Genomic DNA, 12,209 nt, shown 5'->3' on the forward strand with positions numbered 1-12,209 from the left:
ATTCTTGTTATCGAATAATTCTCCACATAGTTTCGTATCCTTTTCAAAAGTGCCTGTTTTCCTGTATGTTTCAATATTAAAGGTTCTGTTCACCTCCTTCCTTGTGTAATGTCTCCCATTTTCTGTTTATCTGTTCTTTTAAATGCTAATAACAACACATACCTCTTCTATACTTTCACTTTCTTATTTTACCAGTTCTTTTCAAATTACAAGACACTGTTGCACGCTATATAGAACCATTTAACTATCATCTCTGCTTTCCTTATCAGGCATTAAGTTCTAATGTCTGGCTCACAACATAGAAGAAGAAGACGAATTATTTACTGTTTACCTTCCTGTTATGTGTTGATTCTGTTGAATGCTCGACATTGGATTTCTGATATCGACGAGCTTCACACGTTGAATAGGAGACATACATACACACAGAAGGTCACGTAAATAGAAGAAAGGTGAGCAAAATAATGATCCCGGAATCAGACTCGTTTCAAAGACTGGCGAACTTTCGAGTAGCCCAGCCATTGGGGTGTCGCTTGCTCCTAGTTTAGGCTCGTGCAACTCAGTAGGCTAGAGCCCAAAGTGCCAGGCCTAGGCCTAATACCTTCGGATGCCGCAACCCATGTCATCAGTGGGTACTTGGGTAAGACTTAGTGAGTAATCCTACAGTTTAGGGGTCCAAATTTGCTGCTACCTTGTGTGTGTTTAATTTTTTTTCCTATTCAATTTCTTTCGACAGATCTGCAAACAGAAGTAGCCTAGTCTATATTAGCTATAAAGTGAGCAGTTTATCTGCCTACAGAAGCATAGATTGTAAAAAAACAAAGGGAATAAAGCCCGGCGCTTCACGCAAATAATGTAGTGTGCCTGCAACTGTGTTTGTGGAGTGAGTGCTTAGGAAGCAGGAAACGGTGGGAACCTGGCACGGGAGCTTGCTCTTCAGCGCTTACTTTTTGATAAATCTGAAAAATGACCAGTTTATCTGCTTATATAAGCAGAGATTTATGATTTTCTGAAAATTATATGGGTCTGTAACCCCTAAAACATGTTTGTTTATTTATGTTCCTCCTTTATTCCCTTTGTGTTTTTACAATTTCTACTTCTGTAAGCAGATAAACTGCTCATTTGGTAAAACTACAGGGTAACTCTGCATAGGCCTCTATATTGTTAGCATTGAATGGTTATGCACATGCATAAGTCATTATTATTATTATTATTATTATTATTATTATTATTATTATTATTATTATTAAAACTGTTTAACTAGACCACTGAGCTGACTATGAGCTCTCATAGGGCTGGCCCAAAGGATTTGGATGAAATGACAGATCTAGGCTAGAAGCCTAGCACTGGGACCAAATAGGCCATTTGGTATGGTGATGAATGAACGAAAATGAAATTAAAAACTGCACAAAGGCACACGCGCTCATACTGGAACACACTCACTCAGTAAATACATTTATACTTATATTTCCATATATACTCACTAAAAAGGTATGTCAAAATACATTTATTAAAATTTTAAATTGTTCCGCCACAATATGCAAACCATCAGTCCTTTACATTAGGAATTACTTTCAGCGTAGGCTGGAAACGGCCGTTAAACTCTTGAACAAGGTGGTTAGGCAGTAACTACCGCCAGGCAGGCGGGAATACCCTCCTGCCCGGATGTAAACATACCAGTTTTCTTTTGGCCGTCATGCGTTGCAGACATGGTTTCCGATCTCTTTGCCTGATTGTCGCTAAGCTCTTTATTATCCCAGTGGGATCTTAATATATTTTTGTGTATATATTACGTGTGTTTGATATTTATTAATACAAACCCACGATTTGTGATAACCTTGCATAAGCCACCGTTCCCCTGTGTCTGTGTTTCGGGTTTGATGGCCAAGGGCATATTTAGAGGGGCTTAACCGAGTGGTAATGCTTCTCTTCCAGTAGCCCTTTATGTAGATACTGAAGGTGTTCCCCTGTACGTTCGGAGATATTAGTTGGGACATAATATCTTCACTCCCCTACATTGATCGGGACGTAAGAGTTTTCTTCCTTTCTTGGGCTCCCGCCCTCCATATACAAGGGCATGACTACTTCCTTCCGACTTGTGCTGAGTGTTGTTTTCACTGCCTACGCTATAGAGAGTTGTTGGGGGGGAGGTTGCGGGCGTCGTCGGTAAGTTCCGCTTCCACGGTGCCCTTGATGGACTCCCCTCCTTCTTTCTCTCTCCCTGTAAGTTCTTCCCTTTTTCTCCTTCAGTAGAGATCTCTCTCCTTCACCCTTTTTGCTCACTCGTCGCGTGAAGACCACGAGGGGGTGGGGTGGCTGGCGGTCGAACGACCACTTATAAGGGGCTTCCTCTTGCTGCGTAGGGCAGTTCTCCTCGTAGCAAGAGGAGTCTCCCTCTACAAGTCATCTTTGCTTCTTCTTTCAGGTTGACAATGTGCATCGCGGGCACAGCAGTAGTTGGCTGGATATCTCAGGGGATATCTTGCATGAAGGAGTCCTGACGTTCATTTAGTATTGCTTCAGGATTGACCACAGTATATACCTCGTTGGAATGGCATAGTTCCACGTCGTCGGGATTGCTCTGACTCTGTTCCCGCCGATGTGGATCGATCGCTGTCATTGCTGGCCTCCATGTATGCCGTGGCACTGACTGCCTCTGGCGTGTCTGTGGTCCATCTGCTCCAGCTGTTTACTGTGTTATGCTTCTGTTAACTCGACAACAGTCTCTGGGCAGCTCTTCCCAGTCTCCTGCTGCATCTGTCCTGACCGTTCCTGTCGCTGCTGGTGACGTTCACGTGACGTTCACGTGACGTTCTTGGCCGTTGCTGTAGCTCATGCCTTCTGAACCGCTTCTGTAGCTCCTGCATTGGCTGCCCTGATCGTACCTGCTGCTTCTCCTGGTGGTGGTGTCTTGGGCCACTTCCGTTGCATTCCTGCCTAGCTGCCCTAAAGGTTATGATGTCCGCCATCCTGTAGATGTGGGAGTGAAGATGAAGGAAGTTGCCCTGTGGAAGTAACGTTCCTGGCCGTTGGCTGAGGTAGCTCCTGCTTTCCGACCGCTTCTGTAGCTCCTGCATTGGCTGTCCTGATCGTACCTGCTGCTTCTCCTGGTGGTGGTGTCTTGGGCCACTTCCATTGCATTCCTGCCTAGCTGCCCTAAAGGTTATGATGTCCGCCATCCTGTAGATGTGGGAGTGAAGATGAAGGAAGTTGCCCTGTGGAAGCAACGTTCCTGGCCGTTGCGGTAGCTCCTGCTTTCCGACCGCTTCTGTAGCTCCTGCATTGGCTATCCTGATCGTGCCTGCTGCTTCTCCTGGTGGTCATGTCCTGGGTTGCTTCCGTTGTGTTCCTGCCTAATTGCCCTGGAGGTTACGATGTTTCGTGTCCACCAGCCTGTAGATGATGTCAGAGTGAAGGTGAAGGAAGTCGCCCAGTGGAAGTAACCTACGTCTTCTTTAACCTATCTTCGATTTCATAATCTGCTGCCTCTTCCCTTCCTCTCTCGAGGTTTGAGGGGGTCCCAGGAACCGGACAGGCCTCCATCGGCCGAAGGAGAGGAAGTCTGCTTCTTTCCCCTTGATGCCTTTGGACGTCTAGGGACTGCCTCCTTCCGAGGAGGCAGTTGGTCTCTCGGCTCTTACCAACATTCAGGTTAGGAAACCGATTCACATACCCCTGGGTTTTGTGTTTTGGGAGCCGTGGGCATGCAGACCTCGGTTTGCGATCCCGTTCCCAGTCCTAGAGGTTGCGCCTCTAAGATGGGGGCTGCTTCGGGCGCTTGTGCTCAAGATTCGGAGGAATATTGAGTATCCCGATCTGGTCTGGAGAGTACTCTCCACAGCCCAGTTCGGGAGCAGTGTGAGAGAAAGGGCCGAGGCATCCAGGTGTCTCAGCTCTTCCCGCCAGCACCACAAGCGCTCCTTGAGTGCTTACCAGTGCTCAGTCGGGTTCCCAGTCTGGTGTCTCGATCCTATCGGTTCGAACACCAGAAGAAGCAGGGAAGAGATTTCTTTTGGGAGTCCTGCAGGACTTCTAAGGGACTGACTCTCTTCTGGGAGACAAGTTTCTCTCGTTGGCTCTTCCCGCCCTCAGGCGGGAACCGATTCGCATTCTCCTGTGGGGTCTGGTGTTTTGGGGGCTGCGCCCTCGTTGCCAGTCTTAGAAAAGTGCGTCTAAGATTGGTTCTGTGCCTGGCTCTTTTCGATCTCTTAGGAAACCGAAAGCAGCCGCTCCCGATTTTCAGGGAGTCTGGTGGGTCGCTCAAATCCTATGAATCACAAGCGCTCTCCTGACAAGAGACACAGGATGAGAGAAAGTGCCGAGACACCCAGGTGTCTGGGTGCCGGGACACCAGGTGTCTGGGTGCCGAGACGCCAGGTATCTGGGTGCTGAGATGCCAGGTGTCTCGATACTGCCCGCCAGCTGCTTCGGTTGCTTGGCCAGGATTCATCCTCATGTCTTGAACCTTAGGGTTCGAGCATGCAGGATAGCAGACACAGAATTCTCCCTTGAACCTTCTTCTCGAGGGGCCTTGGCCTTGAAGGAGTTTAGAGTTCGGGAAACTAGCAATATTTCACGGCAGATGAGTTCTGCCCTGTCCAGTTCTGATTGTATTCGCTCGATCAGCTCGGGCCAGCTCGCTTGGCTTGCTCGCCCCGCCCAGCCCCTGGTTGCGCTTGCGAGACTGGCTCTGCTTGGCTCGACTCGACTCGGCTCGGCTCGGCTCGACCCGCCTGTCTCCCAGTCCACCGCATACCACCCCTGGATCATGTTCGTGTGATTGGCTTGGTATGCTGCGGCTCGGCTCAGCCCCACTGTTCTTCCGAATCGGGTTCTCAGCTCTGTTCGAGGGAACTTTCTGCTCTTCCCAGGAAAGCGTTTTGCCACTGCACAAGCACTCTCCTTCCCCAGTGTGACAGTAATCTCCTTCGGTTGATTATCGCTCATGGTCCACCTCTCCTGCTGGTCTTACTGGCAGGACAGGTAGGGGTACTCTTTCTCCTCACCTGTTCTCTTTTCCTCTCTGTTGTTCCAAGAGGCGCGAGACGGACCGAGAGAGCTCCGATGAATTTGTTTTCGGAGTTCGGTTGCCTGGTGTGCTTTGGGTGTCGGTCCCCCGATTGTCTCGTAGTACAACCAGGTAGCCGAGGAGGGTTTCATGAGATCTGTCAAAGTCTCTCTCCAAGGGGAGAGATACTGGAGTTTCATGCTTCGGAAACAGTGAGGGTCTTCCTCTTCAAGTTGCGATCGCCCTTATTTTTCGGAGGATCCCCTGGACTTGGCCGCGGCTCCCCCAATGAATAATCTTCATCACTCGCAACCCTTGCAGTTCCCGAGGGGCTGAGAGTGTCGAGGACCACCGCAGTCCTTGCTTCCGAGAGCGTTCTCGACCAGATGAATTCTTTTCTTCGGAGAAGGAGTTCATTCAGGTAAAGACACCAAGCTTCTCCCCTGCCTCGACAGATTACGAATTCTTCTTGCCTGGGAGGTTCTTGCCCACTGCAGTTCTGTGGGTGATTCTGGTGCTAAGAAGAAGGACTTTGTCCCAATTCGGATCTCTGGTTTTGTAAGTCGCGAGTTGGCTCGACCCTTAAGAATGAACCTTTACTTGGTTCTGCCTTTCTCTTTCAGAGATTTGCCAGATACTTTGGTAATCAAGGTTCATACCAGGGCTCTGCCTTGTCCTTTGGACAATGGCCAAGACCTTAGGGTCTTAGTAATCTCGACTTGACATTGAGTTCAAGCCAGCCCCCCTCAACTTCTAAGAAGTCCCAGGCTTCAGGAGAAGATTGCGGAACACATAACCCTCTTCTTCCCTTCTAGGAAAGTGCATATAACTGTGGCTCTTTCCACCCTCTTTTCCATAAGGGAGGAGGGAAGAAGAGAAGAGAGAAAGAAGTATCAACCACGAAGAAGTTCTCCTACTGCTGATGCCCGGATGAAATGATACTTATCGAGTCTCTGGGGCTGGCAGCAACATTGTCGAGACCGGGGAATGGATTCCTTCAGGAGAAGTATCTATTTCCCTTAGGTCTCGGCAATTCTTTTCATTGAACTTCCATCCCACTTCCTCTCCTGTGCTCCCAATTCGGGAAATGCCAGCCCGGCTAGAGCTAATTATCTCGGTAACCTGTCGTCTTGCAGAAACTTCCCCGTGGTGGAGAATGGAGGTCTGCTTCCATTCCTTCATCCTTCTTTCCTCTTCGAAGTATGAGGAAAGAGTTAGGCTGATGCTTGATTGAAGGAACCTTCGAATATGCTTGCGTATTCCCCTCACATCGTGTGTCTACTTATGGATTCACCGATCGAGGAATAGGCGCACACCTGTAAGACTTCATCTTGAAGGTGTGTGACTGCGACGATTAGTACCTTCTCATCACCACTGTGGGCTCAGGGCAGCCTTTTGGCCTTCCGAGAATTCAGAATGAGTTTTGTGACACTCAGTGGTTTTGTTGAACATCAAAACCACAGTAGTGGCATTTGTCGATGAACAAGAGGGAATCGTTTTTTCCTCCTCTTTCATCTGTCAACATTTGCAGGTACTCGAGTGTTCTATAGCGCATCTGACAGCAATTAGCCAGATGCATTCCTGGTGGGGATGTATTTGTAGGCGAGCTTGGCCTCGGGTTTCAGTGATCAGGACGGAATGTGCTGCTCACTCTTTTCTCCATGAAGATTCACAAAGAGACTGCTCATCTGAGAAACCCTTACCGTCTTTCTGTTGCCTCCCTGCACAGCAGGTCGGTAGTTTTTCTCACTCCTTTATACCAGACCCAGTGGCTGCTATGGTGAGGCATGCTGTCTCTTTGGGAAAAAATCGATATCTATGTTTTCCCCTCCGTATTCATCTGTTTCACTAGGGGTTCACATGCATTGCTCACCCTGAGTTACAGACCAGGAGGAGTAGCCCAGGTGTACAGAATGCCAGTCAGTTCAAGAGATTCACTCAGATTCCTCCCTCCAACCAGTGAGTCTTCCTAATGTAAAGGACCGATGGTTTGTTGTGTCAGAACAAATCACAATTTTTGAAAGTAAATTGTATTTTTCCTAACTATACAAACCTGAGTTCCTTTACATTACATATTATGCATGCCTCATGAGACCCCTCAATCTGAACCTGGACCAAAAGGCAAACTGGAATGTTTACATCTGGGCAGGCGGGTATTCCCGCCTACCTGGTGGTAGTTACTGCCTAACCACCTTGCTCAAGAGTTTAACAACCGTTTCCAGCCTGTGCTGAAAGTAATTCCTAATGTAAAGGACCTCAGGTTTGTGTAGTTAGGAAAAATGCAATTTACTTTAAAAAAGGGATTTTGACAGAGGAAAAATCTATTTCTGAGAAGGTCCGTGTCACCCGGTGAAATTCCATTACAGCACGAATTTCTAGGTATAACCTTGCTAGATATACCAGAGAAAAAGAGCTTTCAGGAAAGCTGGGGTTACTACCCCAGTCGAGCGTCTTCTTGGAAGGCGTCGGTATAAGAAGGGGTGAGTGAATTACCACTACCACGGAAACCTACTCGAAAGATCTCTCCTTATCAAAATCCCGGAACAGAGTGGTGAGCCGTTACAGCCCCCACACCAAACACCCGCCAGGACGGCGACACCAGCGCCACCTACCTCATTCCATGCTAGCACTAACCCCAGACTTGGCATGTGCAAGAGGAGGGGGGAGAGTACTAGGTGATACAGGGAGGGTCACCGGGTGACACGGACCTTCCTCAGAAATAGATTTTCCTCTGTCAAAATCCCTTTTCTGAGTCCAGTCCCGTGTCAGCCGGTGAAATCGTGATAGAGAATCATGCCAAGGCTGCAACAACCAGGAAAAAGAAATAAAGGGTAATCTGAAGAAAAGGCAAAAGTTTTACCAAAATAATTTTAATTAAGCAATCTCTTTTCATGTAGCAAGAACTCTAAAACTAAGTTATATTAAATCTAAGGCACATTGAAAAAACTTAATACTATGAAACATGGGCAGATTCCCCGCACGACGGAGAAAAAGCCCCAAAAACCTTAAAATTACTTAAAGCAAGGTGAAACATGAAATGTGTACAAAATAACTCAAATATAACCTTAATACTATACACGTAAACTTAGGCTAAACACGTAAGAGACAAAATCAATTAACATTAATATATACATTCATCTGGGGTACATGGAGCCAAATAAAACTGTCCAGTACCCCAAAGAAAAACAATAATGGCATATCAGATTACACTTTTTCCATTAACAGGTACAAGAAACAACAATATGAGGAGCCAGGCAGTGAGGTATAATCAACCAGGAGAATAAGCAGAAAAGTAAATGAGGCAGGCGGGGGGGGAAAAAGGAAAGGACAAGGATATGATTAATTAAGGTGGGGAGATGACACTTCCCACAGCTATTGAAAAATTTCAGGGCTTGAGCGTTTTTAAATAGTGGCGTTTAAACACTAGAGGTGATTTCCAACCCGTAAATTTAGATAACTCTGAAAAGTCCATATTATGAAAGTAATTAATGGAAGTAGCAACTGCTCGAATATCATGAACCTTAGGGACTGAATCTGGGTTGGCCTGTTTAATAAAATATAAAATTTGTTGTCTTATAGCATTTAGTGAAAGAGTACCACCTTTCTCCCTGATAAAAGAGGACCCGACTTACTCTGTGGAGTTCTTGAAAGGTAAGATTTAAGTGTATAAACTGGACATAAAGACTGGTCTTGAGGAAGGGGCACCACCTTCCAAGGGGGACCACCTGTCCTGTGGGTCTTCGTTCTTAGCTAAAAATCTAGGATCAGGGGAAAGGAGGACCTCTCCAGACGGGAGGAAGTTCACATAATTATCACCTCTAGTGAGAGCCGACAGCTCTGAGATTCTAGCACCTGAAGCCAAGCTAATCAAAAATAAAGGTCTTCCTTAACAGATCCTGATAAGAGCAATGAAAGTTATCCAGCTCTGATGCTAACTTAAGGACGTCATTGAGAAACCACGTAACAGACTGTGGGCGTGATACTGGTCTCAGACGAGCGCATGCTCTGGGGATAGATGAAAAGTAGGAATCTGTAAGGTCGATTTTAAAGCCGTAAAGAAATACTTTCTTTAATGCTGACTTGATTGTGGTAATAGTGGCCGGAGCAAGGCCTTTCTCAAACAATGATCTAAAGAAGGAAACTCCTAAATTAGCTGTCATGATTTTGGCTTCAGATGCTTTTAGAAAGGAGGCTAATTTTTGACTGCTGAGTCATACTGTCTAATAGTAGAATCTCTTTTATCTGATTCTAAAAACAGAGTGTTGACAGGGTCAATGTTAAGCTCCTTTTTGAGCTGCGAACTTTTATAAAGTCCATAAAACTAGGGCATTCTGAATTCTTGAGGAAGCTGACACAGTCTTGGTTTGTACTGTCTGAGTCAGAATGGGCTTGGGGATCCGAAGACTCCGTAATCCCAGTTCCTGAAGAAGAGGGAACCAATTGCTCTTCGGCCAATAGGGGCTACTAGGGCTAATTGACCTTTGAATGTCCTGAGTTTGTGTAAAACTTTCAGCAGTAAGTTTATTGGGGAAAAGATAAATCTTCTCCCAACTGTTCCAATCTACTGTCATTGCGTCTATGGCGAACGCCTGAGGGTCCAGGTTGGGGCCACATAACAGGGAGCTTGAAGTTGCTCTCCGTTGCGAACAGATCCACTTGGAGGCCCGAACCCGGCAAATCCATTTGAAAGATTCCATGTCCAGAGACCACTCCGTCTCCAACGGAGCATTCCTGGACAGGGAATCCGCCACCACGTTCCGTACCCCCGCTAGGTGGGTGGCTGACAGGTGCCAGCCGTGCTTGTTCGCTAGGGAGAAGATAGCAACCATTACTTGGTTTACTCGGCCTGATTTGGAGCCGCCCTGTTGATGCAATGAACTACCACTGCGCTGTCAATACCAACCTGATATGAATCCGGTTGGGCGGATTTTCTTCAGAGTTAGAAATACCGCCATAGCTTCCAGGGTGTTTATATGGAACTGCTGAAACATTGTGGACCACGTTCCTTGTACTTTTTGTTTTGGAGAATATCCCCCCCAGCCGCTTAAGGAAGCGTCTGTGTGAACTAACTAGTGCCGGAGGGGAAATTGAAGCGGAACTGTATTGGACAAGCCTTTGACCGAGGCCCAACGGCCGCAATCTTGTCTTTAAGATTTGAGGGATAGAGGAGACCTTGTCTCTGAGCTTGACATTGGCTCGACTCCGCCACACTCTGTTTAAGTCTTTAATTTCGCTTTTAACAGCAGGTTTGTCACTGAGGCAAACTGAAGAGACCCAAGGACCCTTTCTTGGGACCGGCGGGATGCTGATGGATTTTTGAGAAATCTCCTGGTGAGAGATGCTATCTCTTTCCTCTTGGGAGGCGGAAGGGACAGCGTGTGAGATGACAGATCCCAGTTGAGACCCAACCACTGAAACCGGGACTCCGGAGTCAGGCGGGACTTTCTCTGTTCAGTTGGAAACCCAGCGACTCCAGGAAACTGATGACTATGGACGTGGCTTTTTGACACTCCGGAACTGTTGGTGCCCAAATAATCCAATCGTCCAAATATGCTGCTAGGGATATCCCTTGAGACCGGAGTTGCTGTACTACCGTGTCCGCCAGCTTTGTGAATATCCTGGGCGCAATGTTCAGACCGAAGGGCATGACCCTGAAGGAGTAGGCCTGATTCCCGAGTCTGAAACCGAGGAACTGAGAGAAGTTCCGGCGCAACCGGACGTGATAATAAGCGTCTGAAAGATCGATAGAGGTGGTGACGGCTCCACGCGGAAGTAGAGTCCGTTACCTGAGCTACCGTAAGCATGCGAAAATTTGTCGCATTTTATGTAGCGATTTAGACGCGACAGATCCAGGATCACTCTTTGTTGATCGGAGTCTTTTTGGGAACAGTGAATAACCTGCCTTGAAACTTTAGGTGCCTTACTTTCTTTATTGCTCGTTTGTTGAGCAATTCTGTCACATAATCCTTTAGGACTGATGTGGATGGCTGGTAAAACCTGGTTAGAGGAGGAGGGTTTTTGATCCAGCTCCATCCTAGTCCTTTGGACACAATGCTGTGTGCCCAAGGGCTGAAGGTCCATTGGTCCCTGAACCAAAACAGGCGACCGCCTACCTGTGTTCTCTCAGTGGGAGGGGCGGGTTTATTCCCCTACCACGTCCAGGTCTTCCCCTTGGGGTGGTGTTGGGCTTTCCTCTATGAGGGGGGGCTGCCTCTTCCTCCCCTTGCAACCCTATTAAGGCCGTGAAAATAACCACGGCCTTCATATGTGGGGTTGTATGCCGGTGAGGCCACATATGAGGGTGCAGCTGGTTGGACCAGCACATACTGTTGTGGGTGGGCCTTAGAAGTGGAAGGCTGTGCCACTGCCGAGACCGGGACAGCTTGGACTACCGCCTGATGGTGAGTCCTCTTATGCCTCCTGAAACGTTTACCTCCTCTCGATTGGGGGCCGGCCGATTCTGGGGTCTTACGTTTGTAGGCTGAAATACCCCAGCGAGAACGAAGACTTTGGTTGGCCCGTGTAGCCTCAGCCATAACACTTGTGACCTCCTCTTCAGGGAAGAGGTTAGGTCCCCAGATCGAGCTTTTCACGAGCTTGTTAGGCTCGTGGCGGATAGTTGCATCGGCAAAGATGAACTTCCTACATTCCAGTCTGGCCAAAATAAACTCAGATAAGTCAGACTGGAAGCCTGCCAGCAAGGACTTAGCCAAGACCTGAAAGAATGGCTCGTCCGAGCAGGAGACGGCAGTGGCTTCAGTGAGGCATCACGGAGTTCAAGGACCGGGCTAACTTAACCCGAGCATCAAACTCCGCTTTCAAAGAGTTTCCGGCAGCTTGGGGAGCTGCTCGCTAAATTGCGTGGAGGCGCAGAAAGGGTCCAGCTTCCCGACCGTGAAAGTGGACGGGGCGTCTGTCCAGAACTCATTACTTCCTGGGAATACCAGGGAAGTAGGGTCTGTCTCCCTCAGCTGAGGTACCGGAATACCCTCAAAGCACGCTCGGGCCGTAGCCAGAGCGACTTTGTCCAAGCAAGGGGTGGGAAGGTTGTCTCCCAGGGCGAACATGGTGAAGTTCCCCTTGAAAGGAGTCAACTTCGTGTTATCTGCCTGCCACTCCGTCAGAGTGCGCAGGAGAGCCGACTGAGCTTGGTCCCTAGGGACGATGACAGTCTCCCTAGGAACCTTGTCCGACCGAATCCAGG

At 47.9% G+C, this 12,209-nt stretch overlaps 1 protein-coding gene across 6 annotated transcripts in view; it reads left to right on the forward strand.

The window, feature by feature from the left end:
* The first annotated feature begins 279 nt into the window (after positions 1–279).
* Positions 280–12,209, forward strand: part of LOC136826868 (transmembrane protein 39A) — a 371,219-nt gene continuing 359,289 nt past the window's right edge. For 2 of the 6 annotated variants that reach the window (XR_010849723.1, XM_067084380.1), the window contains exon 1: positions 280–647. The gene's annotated coding sequence lies outside the window, so the exon portion shown is untranslated. The remainder of the gene's footprint in view (positions 648–12,209) is intronic. The other 4 variants (XR_010849722.1, XM_067084377.1, XM_067084378.1 and 1 more) reach the window with 3 other exon arrangements.

Source organism: Macrobrachium rosenbergii, chromosome 41 (assembly GCF_040412425.1).
Source record: "Macrobrachium rosenbergii isolate ZJJX-2024 chromosome 41, ASM4041242v1, whole genome shotgun sequence".
Classification (NCBI taxonomy): Eukaryota; Metazoa; Arthropoda; class Malacostraca; order Decapoda; family Palaemonidae; genus Macrobrachium; species Macrobrachium rosenbergii.